General features: G+C 35.8%; 1 long non-coding RNA gene across 1 annotated transcript in view; it reads left to right on the top strand.

Annotated features, from left to right (window-relative positions):
- Window positions 1–8,317: 8,317 nt before the first annotated feature.
- LOC109550295 (uncharacterized) overlaps window positions 8,318–15,346 on the top strand; it is a 120,598-nt gene continuing 113,569 nt past the window's right edge. Inside the window, exon 1 of the long non-coding RNA XR_002176804.2 lies at window positions 8,318–8,600. This is a non-coding gene — a long non-coding RNA (uncharacterized lncRNA). The remainder of the gene's footprint in view (window positions 8,601–15,346) is intronic.

Below are 15,346 nucleotides of genomic sequence, written 5' to 3'. Positions count from 1 at the left end.
TTCAAGCCTCCACTGCAATTCAGCTAGAGTAGCATGCATTTAACTGGTAGGTGAAATTTGAGGAAGAACTTGCTTTTTCAAAAACTTTCAAATTAGAAGAATAACTTGAAAGCTGCTATTACAATTTATATCTGTATTAGGTGAATCCTGTATGATTCTCTTAGTGGAAGTTTGGGTTTCAGACTGGTCAGGCCAGAAATGTCGACCTATTTACTGCACTTTTTAAAATTTCCCAAGGTCTCAGCTACTCATCTTGAGATGCCACATAATACATACATGAACAAAGCAACTTAACTTTCGCTTAATTTATGGACCTAGCCCTAAAGTGATAAACACATATTCCCTAATTTTTGCTAATCTGTAAATTGTATGTGACTCCAATCTTCATTAGGTCAAATTCCCCTACTCTTATGGGCAGCATATATATGTGTCATTTGTTGTGACAGTTATTTCCTATGTCAACATAGGTAAGAATCTTGACAGGCTTTGAAATTGACAAAAATGCTTTTTTAATGAATATATACGTTTTATTTCAGAATCATATGTAGGTTTTAAAATGTGTAATCTTTGTGTAAAAATGATACACATCTACTTTTTAAAAGTTATTGTTTTAACTTACATACAACTTATTAATCCATTTTAAGTATATAATTTATTAAGTTTGGCAATATCTATGTATATATAACAATAGAATTAAAATAGAAAACATACCTATCACTTCAAAAAGTGTACTGTATAGCATAGTACCTATAGGTAACAATACTCTTAAAATTTGTGCTATTTTAAAAAGTATTGTGCAATTTAAGATATATTAAGAGGGTAGATCTCATGTTGAGTGTCCTTAACAAAATAAACAAACACAAAAGGATGCAAGAAAATTTTTAGACGTAGACATATTTAGTACCTTAGTTGTGGTGATGGTATCATGGATGGTGTATGCATATGTCCAAATTCATCAAGATGTATATATTTAAATGTGTGCAATTTTTTTGTATATCAATTATACCAAAATAAAGCTAAAAAAGAATAAGAAGGTGGCAGATCTAACATATCCTCAGATTTCCCTGGAGTTGACTTAGTTATTCAATGTAAAACCTTTCATAATTAGTGCTTTTCACTAAAGGAGAACAGACCAGAGAGATGCTTCTGGGAACACCTCCGATTTTTATTATATTCTCCTAATCAGAATTGTGTATGATTGAAAGCCTCAATATTAACAGCTATTTTTGTCTCAAAAACCGTAAAGATAATATATATCAGGACCAGATATTTATGAAGTCTTGTTAGTGCTGTTATAGGAAATAAGCTTCATATTTCAGGTATATTTTCTTGCCCTCTTAACACATCAAGAACTTAGATATTTATGATAAAACATTTCAAAGGACTCCTTAAGTGCATTTTTTTCAATTAAAGAGACTAGAATCCATGAAAACGAGCAACAAGATCAATAATCAATCTTACCAATATTTCCATGTCAGCTCTTATTCAGTAAACAGGCTAAAGTGGCATTATTTCCTAGGAGGAAAGCTAATGCAAACCGTGATCAATAAACAAAAACAAATGAAACTTGTAGCTATTCTAACAAAGCTAAGGGTAATACGAGTCATCGTATTCATGTATTTATCTCATCAGTGAAACTTAATAAGAAAAAAGAGACCCCGTATTGTGCTTATAAGCAATCTACTTCACAAATTAAAATTTTTGAAGCATAAAACTGAAAGGATACTGCAGGAGTATGGATAGCTTTAATTTTCACTGTCAGTATGATGCCTATTTGTAGAGAAAACTGTGGCACAGAAATATGCCAATCTATGGTTCTGTAAAATTAGCTACATGGAACATAGCCAGAGGGAGGATGTCCTCGCTTTCTCTTGGCAAATGTTGCTGAAGATAATTATCAAAGCAAGTCTGAGGAGAGGTGCTGAAGCATGAGCATTCTGGCAAGTTCATATGACAGTAAGTTACAATGTGCAGTGTCAAAAATTCAGAATTAGCTGCATTAGAGGAACTGGTCTACGCTCATGAATATTTCCTTGCCCATGATCCTAGTCTTCAAAATAAATCAAAGAAGGGCAAAGGAATAATAGTTTACTTCCCCAGTAAACATCAGAGACATAATTGGCACTCAAAACTGTTATATATAAATTTATCACAACTATGAAGTCAAATGTTATCAACTCTACGATGGGAAAGATACATTTGCTAATAACTGGAATTTTACATTTAAAACCTTTAACATGAAGAGTTTTATGCCATGGCTCTGAATTACATTCCCTTAACTATCATACTAATCGTAAGTTTACTATTACACAAAAGCCTGTTAAATTTACTTTCAATGAATAAGGACGATATCTACTTCTATTCACTGTATGTAAGCATTAATAAATTGCCTTTTTTGTTTTTAATACACACTCTTCCCTTTTCTAAGTCTGTTACTGATAATTTCAATGCCAGGAGGTAGATATGAGAAAGTGCATTTTCATTTCAGTTTAAATTAGTGTATCATTTGTTTACTGTTTTCCATTTCCTTTTTATCTCCCTATATAGATTGCAATTCCAGTGCCCGAAAAGAACTGTAAAAATCATTTTACTTTATTTTTATACTGTAAACTTTTCATTTGAAATGTATTGGCCCAATGAATTTAATAGTTCTATACCAGCAGGTAGAATGTTTGTTTGAAAATGATTTCCAGTTTCTAATTCTCTGCAAAGCCAGAAGGAGTACGTAAAGTGATGCTCTAAACCTAAGTAGAAAGAACACTAGGTTTCTTTTTATGAGTTATTTGAAAACACATTCATGGTACTCTGCATTTACACTAGAAATGCTTCCCACCTAGGGTTTTCAAGGAGACTCAGGTGGGTCGTTCTCACCTGGCCTCCTCTAATTAGTATCTGGGGGCTGTGATTGACAGCTTAGTAGCAGGGTGCACAAAATGCTGCAGCTAACACTTTTCCCTGTCTCTGGTGCACAGGGAGGCCGACTATGAATTATATTTTGGTCTGTATTTGTCAGAAGCGATTAGATTTCTTCCCCTCTTTTCCCCTTACTTTTTCATCACCCACAGACTTTCAAATTCATTGTCTTCTTTTGCATTTATTTACAAGTCAGGAAATGAAAATATTCTCACTCCAGGAATTCATCACAAAAATTTTTCCTTCTCCAGGTGGCACTGATACTCATTTAACAGTATTTCCTGTGCAAGGTCAAGAATTAGCCTGGAGTGATTCATTTTCAATCTTGATCACAAAGCATGACTCAGTCTTTATAAATTAAGTTTAATTCAAATAACAGCACAATGTCTAGTGGAGATAGGAGGCCAGTAATGACATGAATCTCTCAGGTTATAGCCTAGTCTTAAGTATAATCTGAATTATTTCAAAAGGTAAGGAAGTAGTAGACTTACGTTAGTGTTCTTTTAATTCAATAAATTTTGAGGGTCCACACTTCAATTTGAATCCTCTCCTAAATTCAGAATCATGTAGCAATAAATAGAGGAATGCACTGCAGGGGGGGGTCACCTCAAAGGTTAGGCTGATGATGGTTTTGGGTACCTCTCACTGACTAAATAGGGGAGAAAGTGATTTGAAGTACCAGAATCTAGTAATAGTCTAGATTTCCACGTATTTTGTTTTAATTGCTAAAGTCATAATGATTTTTCAGCTTTGGCTATCTCACAATTTTTATAATAAATGTGTTTCTGACAAACGCTTAATACACACCAAAGTTTGAGAACTTAAATAGCATTTTAAATGCACTCAAACAGTTCTCTATTTAATGGAAATGTGCAATGATTAGTTTTGAAAGTGAACACCTATTGCCTAGTTCATATTTTCAGTAAATCCAGATTTAAATTGGTCATTATTTGAGTAACTTTTTATCTTACTTAATATTTGCAATCATTCATTCACTCACCTGTTCATGCAAGTGACTTATGAGCATCTAGTATCTATTAGGCACTGAATTAGGAATAAGATCAATGACTGATTACAGATTATAGTCCTTGTATCTCATGACACAATTCATTTCAATAACTGTTTGATGTAATATTAAGTAAACAAATGTGCATTTACTTTTGTGAAAACCATCTAAAAGTGGATTATAGAAGAACATTTACTCTTTTAACCTTTCTTAATGGAAATAAAATAATAATTGAAAAAAATTATGCTTCTCTAGACTTAGTGATCACTTTGAAAACGATTTATGTTATTGCTGGAAAAAGTTTCCACCACAATTTTCTAAATAAAACTATATTCTCTAACAAAGTCAAAGGTGAAGCAAAAATTATCCTCACTTGTTGAAAGCTATACTTACCAGACAATGGTCCTGAAGAATCCCAGTAGGAAAAGTTGTCCATAACTCTTTTCTGAAAGATTGCAAAAGGAAGGAAAACATCTAAGGTATCATTCAAGGACTCATTTCATCTATTCTGTGTATTGGCAGTTGGTAAATATATATATTACACTGTTTGTCATAGGTCAACACTTTTTCATTTCTTAAAAGTGGAGAAAATGTCCCTGATTTGTATAAAATGACAAAATTCCTTCTGTGTCCTTGGGTTAAACCCTTAATAGTGTTTTCCTCTCTTCAATAAGTACCTGTCATGGTACAGGAGCCTTTTTTCTTTGTTTATTTAATAACATTGATTTACCAACAAGGAAAAAAGTTACTTTGACTTACCAAAGGATGCATAGACAAATGGAGATAGATGGATGAATAGATAGATACATAGGGAAATACATGATAGAGGGATGAGAAAGAGAAAATGAGAAAGGGGAGGGAGGGGGAGAAGAGAGGGACAATTATCTACAGATATAGACACATCAAAGTCGTATGTATTCTATCTTCGATTATCAGAATATTTTGCAACACACAATATGTTTTAGTCTTAGGCAATATCCAACATTATCAATGTTGAATTAATAATTTCCTTATTTATAAAATAGAGATGTGAGATATTTATCGTTACACATAAATTAAGCTTTTGTTCTAGCAACAGCTATACTGAAAAGATACAACACTGCTAACTGGCTGCTCATATGTTGCTTCCTTTTCTTAGGAAACTAGAGAATGTGAGCATGAATATTTTTGAAAACAGTAACACACTTGCACACATAAAGACATAAACAGTTACTTTAAACCATTGATTTCCATAAGAATGTGGAAAGCATGTTGGCAACTTGCTTTGATAATATGTACCCATTTCTGGCAAATATAGAAGCAAACCTTGTGTTTCTTCTATCCACCCAAAATTCTATCAAATATTCTAGCAAAGTTCATTGAAGATATAAGATTTACTGCAGTGTTAATTATGGAAATTCTGCCTTCTAAAACAAACTATAAAATATGTACACCATAGAATTTAACACAATATTTTACATTAAAACTTAAAAGAGCATTATATTTAATTATATAATAGCATTTATTTTTCTATTTGACCTACAACTTTTTTTTTTAACATCTTTATTGGAGTATAATTGCTTTACAATGGTGTGTTAGTTTCTGCTTTACAACAAAATGAATCAGTTATATATATACATATGTTCCCATATCTCTTCCTTCTTGTGTATCCCTCCCTCCCACCCTCCCTATCCCACCCCTCCAGGTGGTCACAAAGCACCGAGCTGATCTCCCTGTGCTATGTGGCTGCTTCCCACTAGCTATCTACCTTAAGTTTGGTAGTGTATATATGTCCATGCCTCTCTCTCGCTTTGTCACAGCTTACCCTTCCCCCTCCCCATATCCTCAAGTCAATTCTCTGGTAGGTCTGTGTCTTTATTCCTGTCTTACCCCTAGGTTCTTCATGACATTTTTTTTTCTTAAATTCCATATATATGTGTTAGCATACAGTATTTGTCTCTCTCTTTCTGACTTACTTCACTCTGTATGACAGACTCTAGGTCCATCCACCTCATTACAATGATCTCAATTTCATTTCTTTTTATGGCTGAGTAATATTCCATTGTATATATGTGCCACATCTTCTTTATCCATTCATCTGATGATGGACACTTCGGTTGTTTCCATATACGGGCTATTTCTGACTGGTGTGAGATGATATCTCATTGTAGTTCTGATTTGCATTTCTCTAATGATTAAGGATGTTGAGCATTCTTTCATGTGTTTGTTGGCAGTCTGTATATCTTCTTTGGAGAAATGTCTATTTAGGTCTTCTGCCCATTTTTGGATTGGGTTTTTGGTTTTTTGTTATTAAGCTGCATGAGCTGCTTATAAATTTTGGAGATTAATCCTTTGTCGGTTGCTTCATTTGCAAATATTTTCTCCCATTCTGAGGGTTGTCTTTTGGTCTTGTTTATGGTTTCCTTTGCTGTGCAAAAGTTTTGAAGTTTCATTAGGTCCCATTTGTTTATTTTTGTTTTTATTTCCATTTCTCTAGGAGGTGGGTCAAAAAGGATCTTGCTGTGATTTATGTCATAGAGTGTTCTGCCTATGTTTTCCTCTAAGAGTTTGATAGTTTCTGGCCTTACATTTAGGTCTTTAATCCATTTTGAGCTTATTTTTGTGTATGGTGTTAGGGAGTGATCTAATCTCATACTTTTACATGTACCTGTCCAGTTTTCCCAGCACCACTTATTGAAGAGGCTGTCCTTTCTCCACTGTACATTCCTGCCTTCTTTATCAAAGATAAGTTGACCATATGTGCGTGGGTTTATCTCTGGGGTTTCTATCCTGTTCCATTGATCTTTCTGTTTTTGTGCCAGTACCATACTGTCTTGATTACTGTAACTTTGTAGTATAGTCTGAAGTCAGGGAGCCTGATTCCTCCAGCTCCATTTTTCGTTCTCAAGATTGCTTTGGCTATTCGGGGTCTTTTGTGTTTCCATACAAATTGTCAAATTTTTTGTTCTAGTTCTGTGAAAAATGCCAGTGGTAGTTTGATAGGGATTGCATTGAATCTGTAGATTGCTTTGGGTAGTAGAGTCATTTTCACAATGTTGATTCTTCCAATCCAAGAACATGGTATATCTCTCCATCTATTTGTATCATCTTTAATTTCTTTCTTCAGTGTCTTATAATTTTCTGCATACAGATCTTTTGTCTCCTTAGGTAGGCTTATTCCTAGGTATTTTATTCATTTTGTTGCAGTGGTAAATGGGAGTGTTTTCTTGATTTCACTTTCAGATTTTTCATCATTAGTGTATAGGAATGCAAGAGATTTCTGTGCATCAATTTTGTATCCTGCTACTTTACCAAATTCATTGATTAGCTCTAGCAGTTTTCTGGTAGCATCTTTAGGATTCTCTGTGTATAGTATCATGTCATCTGCAAACAGTGACAGCTTTACTTCTTCTTTATCGATTTGGATTCCTTTTATTTCCTTTGCTTCTCTGATTGCTGTGGCTAAAACTTCCAAAACTATGTTGAATAAGAGTGGTGAGAGTGGGCAACCTTGTCTTGCTCCTGATCTTAGTGGAAATGCTTTCAGTTTTTCACCATTGAGGACAATGTTGGCTGTGGGTTTGTCATATATGGCCTTTATTATGTTGAGGAAAGTTCCCTCTATGCCTACTTTCTGCAGGGTTTTTATCATAAATGGGTGTTGAATTTTGTCAAAAGCTTTCTCTGCATCTTTGAGATGATCCCTAGGACAAATGGTGGAAGCAAAACTATACACACAAAATCTCATACAGAAGCATACACATACACACTCACAAAAAGAGGAAAAGGGGAAAAAATCATAAATCTTGCTCTCAAAGTCCACCTCCTCAATTTGGGATGATTCGTTGTCTAAAGGAGGGAAGGAAGGAAAGAAAGAAGGAAGATAAAGTAAAATAAAATTATTAAAATAAAAAGTAATTATTAAGAAAAAAAAACGGATGGATAGAACCCGCGGACAAATGGTAGAAGCAAAGCTATACAGACAAAATCTCATACAGAAGCGTACACATACACACTCACAAAAAAAGGAAAAGGGGAAAAAATAATAAACCTTGCTCTCAAAGTCCACCTCCTTAATTTGGGATGATTCGTTGTCTATTCCTGTATTCCACAGGTGCAGGGTATATCAAGTTGATTGTGGAGCTTTAATCCGCTGCTTCTGAAGCTGCTGGGAGAGATTTCCCTTTCTCTTCTTTGTTCTCACAGCTCCCAGGTGCTCAGCTTTGGATTTGGCCCCGCCTCTGCGTGTAGGTCGCCTGAGGGCGTCTGTTCTCTGCTCAGACAGGACGGGGTTAAAGGAGCAGCTGATTCGGAGGCTCCGGCTCACTCAGGCTGGGGTGGGGGGTGGGGAGGGAGGGGCACGGAGGCGGGGCGGGCCTGCGACGGCAGAGGCCGGCGTGACGTTGCACCAGCGTGAGGTGCCGGCCGGCGTGACGTTGCACCAGCCTGAGGCGCGCCTGTGCGTTCTCCCGAGGGAGTTGTCCCTGGATCCCGGGACCCTGGTAGTGGCGGGGCTCCCCGGAAGGGGGTGTGGATAGTGATTTGTGCTCGCACACAGGCTTCTTGGTGGCGGCAGCAGCAGCCTTAGCGTCTCATGCCCGTCTCTGGGGTCCGCGCTGGTAGCCGCGGCTCGCGCCCGTCTCTGGAGCTCCTTTAAGCAGCGTTCTTAATCCCCTCTCCTCGCGCACCAGGAAACAAAGAGGTAAGAAAAAGTTTCTTGCCTCTTCGGCAGGTCCAGACTTTTCCCCGGACTCCCTCCCGGCTAGCCGTGGCACACTAACCCCGTGCAGGCTGTGTTCACGCCGGCAACCCCAGTCCTCTCCCTGTGCTCCGACTGAAGCCCGAGCCTCAGCTCCCAGCCCCGTCCGCCCCGGCGGGTGAGCAGACAAGCCTCTCGGGCTGGTGAGTGCCGGTCGGCACCGATTCTCTGTGCGGGAATCCCCCCCGCTTTGCCCTCCGCACCTGTAGCTGTGCACTCCTCCGCGGCTCCAAAGCTCCCCCCTCCGCCTCCCGCAGTCTCCGCCCGCGAAGGGGCTTCTAGTGTGTGGAAAACTTTCCTCCTTCACTGCTCCCTCCCACTGGTGCAGGTCCCGTCCGTATCTTTTGTCTCTGTTTATTCTTTTTTATTTTGCCCTACCCAGGTACGTGGGGGGGGGGGGGGGTTCTTGCCTTTTGGGAGGTCTGAGGTCTTCTGCCAGCGTCCAGTAGGTGTTCTGTAGGAGTTGATCCACGTGTAGATGTATTTCTGGTGTATCTGTGGGGAGGAAGGTGATCTCCGCGTCTTACTCTTCCGCCATCTTCCCTGAAGCCCCCTTGACCTACAATTGCTGCTTTTTTACTGCTTTACATTCTGGGTATGATACTTTTCTTTATAAATCGACAGTAGAACAATATGTTTAAATTATTTTTACATCCAAAATATGACCAGAAATACACATTCAATGACTTTTCTCTTATTCCTATGTTTTGTCTTTTGCAGATTAGTCATCTATAGCTGTTAATTTTTTTTGGAGAGTAAAATGTGTTTTGGTACCTGTTGTTTAACTGTGTCTTTATAGATGATATCGAAGCCATGTAAAGAAGAGAATATGTTCTATCTCATATGCAACCCAGTGATTTCTTAGTATACTAGCATAATTACAATCAGTTTCTTAATAGTAGCTCAACTTAAGATAAACTGAAATTTTAAATCCATTGATTATAAAAGGGGTCTAACAGAGACATAACATCTCTCGTAAAGTCAGCTGTGCCATTGGCTTTAGTTTTACAAACTTATCAGTAGATTTGCTCTGAAAAATGAAATACAGTTTTATCAGTTGTAATCATTGATTCAAGTGAGCTAGAATTGCAGGTAAGCTATTTTGTACTCACAAGGGAGAATATGATTTAAATTTCATGCTAATAGAAAGATAAATCTAAAACATTACTCTATAGCAAAATTAATTATTATTCCTTTGGGAGCTCTCATTGCCTATATTTCCACATTACATTAATTTAGCTATAAATATAATTATTTCAAGCTACTGAAAATTAGTATTAAAATTATGGAACGTCTTAAGGCCAAGTCATAAACCAAGAAAAAAAAATGAGATAGGTGGATGTGTTATTTAGAAATGTATCCACTGAGTTTCTTCACATCACCTCCCCCTCTCTGCTCTACTACTTCTCATTCATTTCTCCCCCTTCCCTCCCCACTTCTGCCCAGTCATACAGAATAGAAAATAATGCACGCACATGCTTTTTTGGAAAAAAACAAAAAATAAACATATTTCTTGGGATAGCTTTATGTACTTATTTTTAATATGTGCACTAATAAAATAGCCATTATAAGCACTTGACTTCCAAATATAATATTTTTGAATATTTCTCTAAATATATAGGATGCAATGCGAAAATTTGAAAATGTCATAGAAATCAATGAAAAGGGGATTAATAATTTTCCATACATAGTGTTATTTTTTAAAATATTTATTAATTTATTTATTTGGTTACACGAGGTCTTAGTTGCAGCACGTGGGCTCCTTAGTTGTGGCATGCAAACACTTAGTTGCGGCATGCACGTGGGATCTAGGTCACTGACCCGGGATTGAACCTGGGCCCCCTGCACTGGGAGCGGAGAGTCTTATCCACTGCACCACCAGAAAAGTCCTCATACGTAGTGTTATGAATGTATGTTTCATGAATATCAAAACTTCAGAGTTACAGCTAGTAGAATTGCATTATTTGTGTAAACATAATTAAACTTCTTTAAGCATATATTTACTTTCGTTATATTTTCCAAAATTAAAAATAATTATATTTTCCTTGATGAAGTTATAAAACTTTAATTCACTCACCAAATTCTTATGGTGACTATATTTTACCCAAAAAAAGAATTTAATACTTTTTTTGTATAATGGAAAAAATATCATATTAGGCTAAATGTCATTTGCTTTAATTCATTAAATCATTTATAAGTCAAGAAGGATTTGTTGATCACCTATCTTGTGCCAAAAATTATTCTAAGTTCTGGGACCATAGAAGGAACCAGAACAGTCAAAAATCCTCCTCTCGTGAAGTTTGCATTCTGCTTAGAAAGAGAGAAAATAAACATAACAAGCAATCTTGTAGTATCCTAAAAAGTGATAAGATTTAAGGAGGAAAAAAGGTAATGGGGACTCCTGGGATGGTGGAGTTGTTAATACATTTTAAAGAGAGCAATTGGAGTTGGTTCAGTGGGCAGGTGGTATTTGAACAAGGACTGGAGTAAGGTGAGTGAGCAAACCATTTGGAGATCTGGGGACAGACTTTTCCAGATAGATAGTCTGGCATGTGTAAAGCCTGGAGGAAAGAGCATGTCTGTTGTGCCCAAGGCAGAGTAGAGTGGGGAGGAAGGAGTGATAGGAGTACAAGCGGGAGAGGTGATTTAACGCTTACTCTGAGAGGGATAGGAAGCCATTGAAGGGTTAGAGGTAAGGAATGATGTCATCTATCTTTCATGTTAATAAGATCATGCTGACAGCTGGTCTAAGAAGATATTGCAGGCTTGGACCTGCTGGACCAGTGGTTTCCAAGTGGTCAGATTCTAAATATGTTGAAGGTTGAGACAAGAGGATTTATAGATCAGAAGAGAAAAGCTAAGCATGACTTCATTTTGGTTTTGGCTGCAAGTGAGAAAAGCTAAGAATGGAATGACTTCATTTTGCTTTTCCTTATGAGGAATGGAAAGTATACAACTCTATCAGGTTATAGCAAAAAGACCAGGAATTCAGCTTTGGATATAGTAAGACTAGGAAGCTTATTAGATGGACTGGCGGAGAGGTCACATATCAGCTGATGTAGGAGATTGGAGTTAACAGGGCCAACATACCAACTTAGGATATCTTTGAAGACATATTTCTAGATGGGATCCTCAAGGATATACATGTAGGTATAGAAGAGAAGGTATCAAAGTCTAAGCCTGGAAATCTCCAAAATTAGTAAATTAGGAGAAAGTAGAGGAAGCAGCAAAGGAGAATGAGGATGGGCAGTGGTGAAATAAGAGGGTAGCCAAGAAGGCATGGTCAGGGAAAGACGCTGTTAGGAGAAGGGAATGATTAACTGCTCAGTAATGCTGAGGGTTATGTAACAGGAAAAATGAGCTTGTTCTCAGATTTAGTCATGCATTGGTCATCGAGGGCCTTCACAAGAATAGTACGTAGGCTGTATGTGTGGTTTAATAGAGACTAGGAAACACATATTAGATAGAATAAAGGGAAGCTTAGAAAGAAGATGGACCTGGAGTGAATGCTGAGGTCAAGAGAAAGTTCCTTTTTACATGGAAGAGACAAGGGCATATGTTTAAATGACGATGAGGGTGATCCAGATGAGAGAGAAGTGAGGATGCAAGTGACAGGGGTAAAATAAGTGGAGTGAAGCCTTTAAGAGGACAGGCTGGGACAATACTTAGTGCGTAAGTGACACACATGCTTCTTGTAGAGGAAGGTCCTGAACACACAAATGAATTGAAAAGAACTGCTTAGCTGTGTGGACTTTATAAACATGTTTTGATTTTCTTAATAGCTGAAGTCTTTTACATCAAATAATATTGATAGTTTATTACGCTTCATTCTTGTATTTTTTTTTTTTTTTTTAAGAAGGAGGTACTTTCTCACACTAACAGACAGGAAGACATTATATGAGCAATGATGCAGGGGAACTGTGGGTTTGGAAGGTTGTGGAAGTTTTCATATGATAACTGGAATTTTCTTAGTGAAATAAGAAGCAAGGTTATCACCTGAGTGTGTGAAAGGATGAAGAGATGTGGGAAAACTGAGGAGAGAAGAGAATACGGGAGGCAGCCTTTTAGGAAATTAGGAAAGCAAATGCAATTGGGAATTGTAATACAGTATAATGCCAGTTCAGCAAATAGGACCAACTTGATATTCACGTTTCTGGGTTTTATTTTTCTCCAGCCAACTATAGGTACAGGTGCAGAATAGGCACAGAATTGTGATACAATGAGGGTTTTGTTTTTCTTTTTCAAGAGAGTGGAAGTTACAAAGAAACAAACTAGCTTATTACTATGCAAATAAGTGAATATCAGATTTGTTTATGATGTTCATTTATTTTGAAGGTATATTTGCTATTTGTGGGCTCAACTTTCTTATGATATTACCCACAGGTCTATCTGATAACATTTTCTCTTTATAATGCTTCCCATGCTGTGCAAGAGGGAATTTTCTGGAATATGTGAATAAAAATTTAAAATACTTTGTCATTTAGGAAAAATGTATGATCTTTGTAAAGCTAGGGTTTTATTTTGATGCAGATAAAGTGGTTTGCATTGAATCATCAATATTTTGATATTTTGTTCTTTCATACTTGGACATGCTAATTTACTTAATAATGCTATTTTATTATTCTCAGCTTTTGAGAGAACACAATTTTGAATAAGAGTAGCATAAATCCCCCTTATAATTATGCCAACACTATAAGAATCAGAATAAATAAATGATAATAAATGACTCCACTTAGGAGAAGTATTTCTGAAACAAGTGTCAGTAAGGCAGAGGTACTTGGATTTAAAATCTAACCATATTTACTGAAAATAACTAATTAGTTTCTGGGTGCACAAATAAGGAAGGGAATTAGGTCGAGGGAAAATCTACCGTATTCATTTTCTGGAACTACTTAGGCAATAATTAATTGGATTTGAATTGCAAAATTGTACCTGTCTATACTTTATTAGTATTAAAATATCCATTGTATCCTTCTTGATCATTCCAGTTTTCCTTTCAAATCTACTAGTGCACACAGTTCCAATGTTTTCTATAGATAAGATCATTTATTTATACAAAATTAAATATATCCCCACATTTTCCTTCCCTGGGCTACATTCATTCCATTTGTAGCAAGCAGGGAAAGTGAGGTTACTTTGCTGATAGTTCTGTGGTGTCTGGTGTTCCTTAAATTGAAAAAAAAAAGTTTCATTTTTAGTAGTACTGAAAAAAAAAGTAAGACAAAAAAATCAAAACCTCCTAACCTTTAAGAAAATGATTAGACATGTTAAATAGAAGTTGTTTAAGACCAGAAAGAAAATTGTCCCTATCCATCACATCTACATCATGAATATCCAAGCCCCAATTTATTTCTTAGATTATGCCTACACAAAGAAATATTAGGGTATTATTTAAGAAAAAAATAACAAATTTTCTTAAATAATCATATCAAATTTCATACCAAATGTCAAGGAATATAAAAAAAATTTCAACAGAATAAGTATGCATTTACTATTGGTGAACTAGTGCTATGACGTTACTACCTAATATTTGAATACAACAATACAAAGTATCCCATTAATAATATTAAGCTCAAAAATGTATATAATGATGGAATCCATCCATGTTCATTTCTTTACACATATTTTACCGATATATACATTATCTTCATGCTACTGATTCAAATATATTTCATACTTTGGCTTGCTTTTTATTTACCAGTAAGACCAAACATAGTATATACATGTACTTTTTTTTCCATTTCATTTTACTTATTTATTTTTTAACATCTTTATTGGAGTATAACTGCTTTACAGTGGTGTGTTAGTTTCTGCTTTATAACAAAGTTAATCAGCTATACATGTATTTTTTAAGTACTACACATACTTCACGTATGCTGTGGAACTTCATTAAAGTTTTTACTTAGTTGTTTGCTTTTTCCTTGTAATATATGCACCAATGTTCACTGAAAATAATATATTTAACCTATGCAGTCTAACTTATTTTCATAGTTAATAGTCTTGTTGCTTATTTATAATTCATGATTCTCTCTTGGGTTCCAGGAAAAATATGTCAGCTTTAAGGGTAAAACTAATGTTTTCACCCCAAAGAAAATTTAAATCACTTTTAATATTAGTTGGATAAAAATCTTTTTAAAAAATTTTCTTTTGAAATTGAGATATGTTATAAACTTGCATTTGTAAACATTTACATGCCTCATATATTAGCATAAACAGCTCTTTAAAGACATAAATGAAATCAATATACAGCAAATGTTCTCTCTTTAGATGGTTTTTAAGACATCTGTGGTATGATATGCAATATTGACAAGTGAGAAAAAGCTGAATGAACATTTGCTTTTCTTACAGAAAAAGACATTATATGTCACTGTTGTAAGGATGTTTTAAATATGAAATATTTCAGAAGATGCTAAATTATTTTTAAAAGAGAACATTTCACTTGGTGGGGATAAGTATGGGATGAGGTTCATCATTATTTAATTGGCCCATGAACTTAATAACTGAATAACTAATTATCAAAGTTCACATAGGTTTAATTTCACTGCAAAACACAAAATTGCTGCTTGTGGTTTCACTTCAGCTCAAATAAAATATGTGCAGGAAGTGCTGGATACAGACACCATCTGCTATGTTCTGAATGTTTGTGTCCCTCAAATTCATGTGTTGCAAACCTACTGTTCCAGGTGATG

Source organism: Tursiops truncatus, chromosome 13 (assembly GCF_011762595.2).
Source record: "Tursiops truncatus isolate mTurTru1 chromosome 13, mTurTru1.mat.Y, whole genome shotgun sequence".
NCBI lineage: Eukaryota > Metazoa > Chordata > Mammalia > Artiodactyla > Delphinidae > Tursiops > Tursiops truncatus.
The sequence above is the reverse complement of the archived record's forward strand: the minus strand, read 5'-3'. Positions and strand labels throughout refer to the sequence as shown.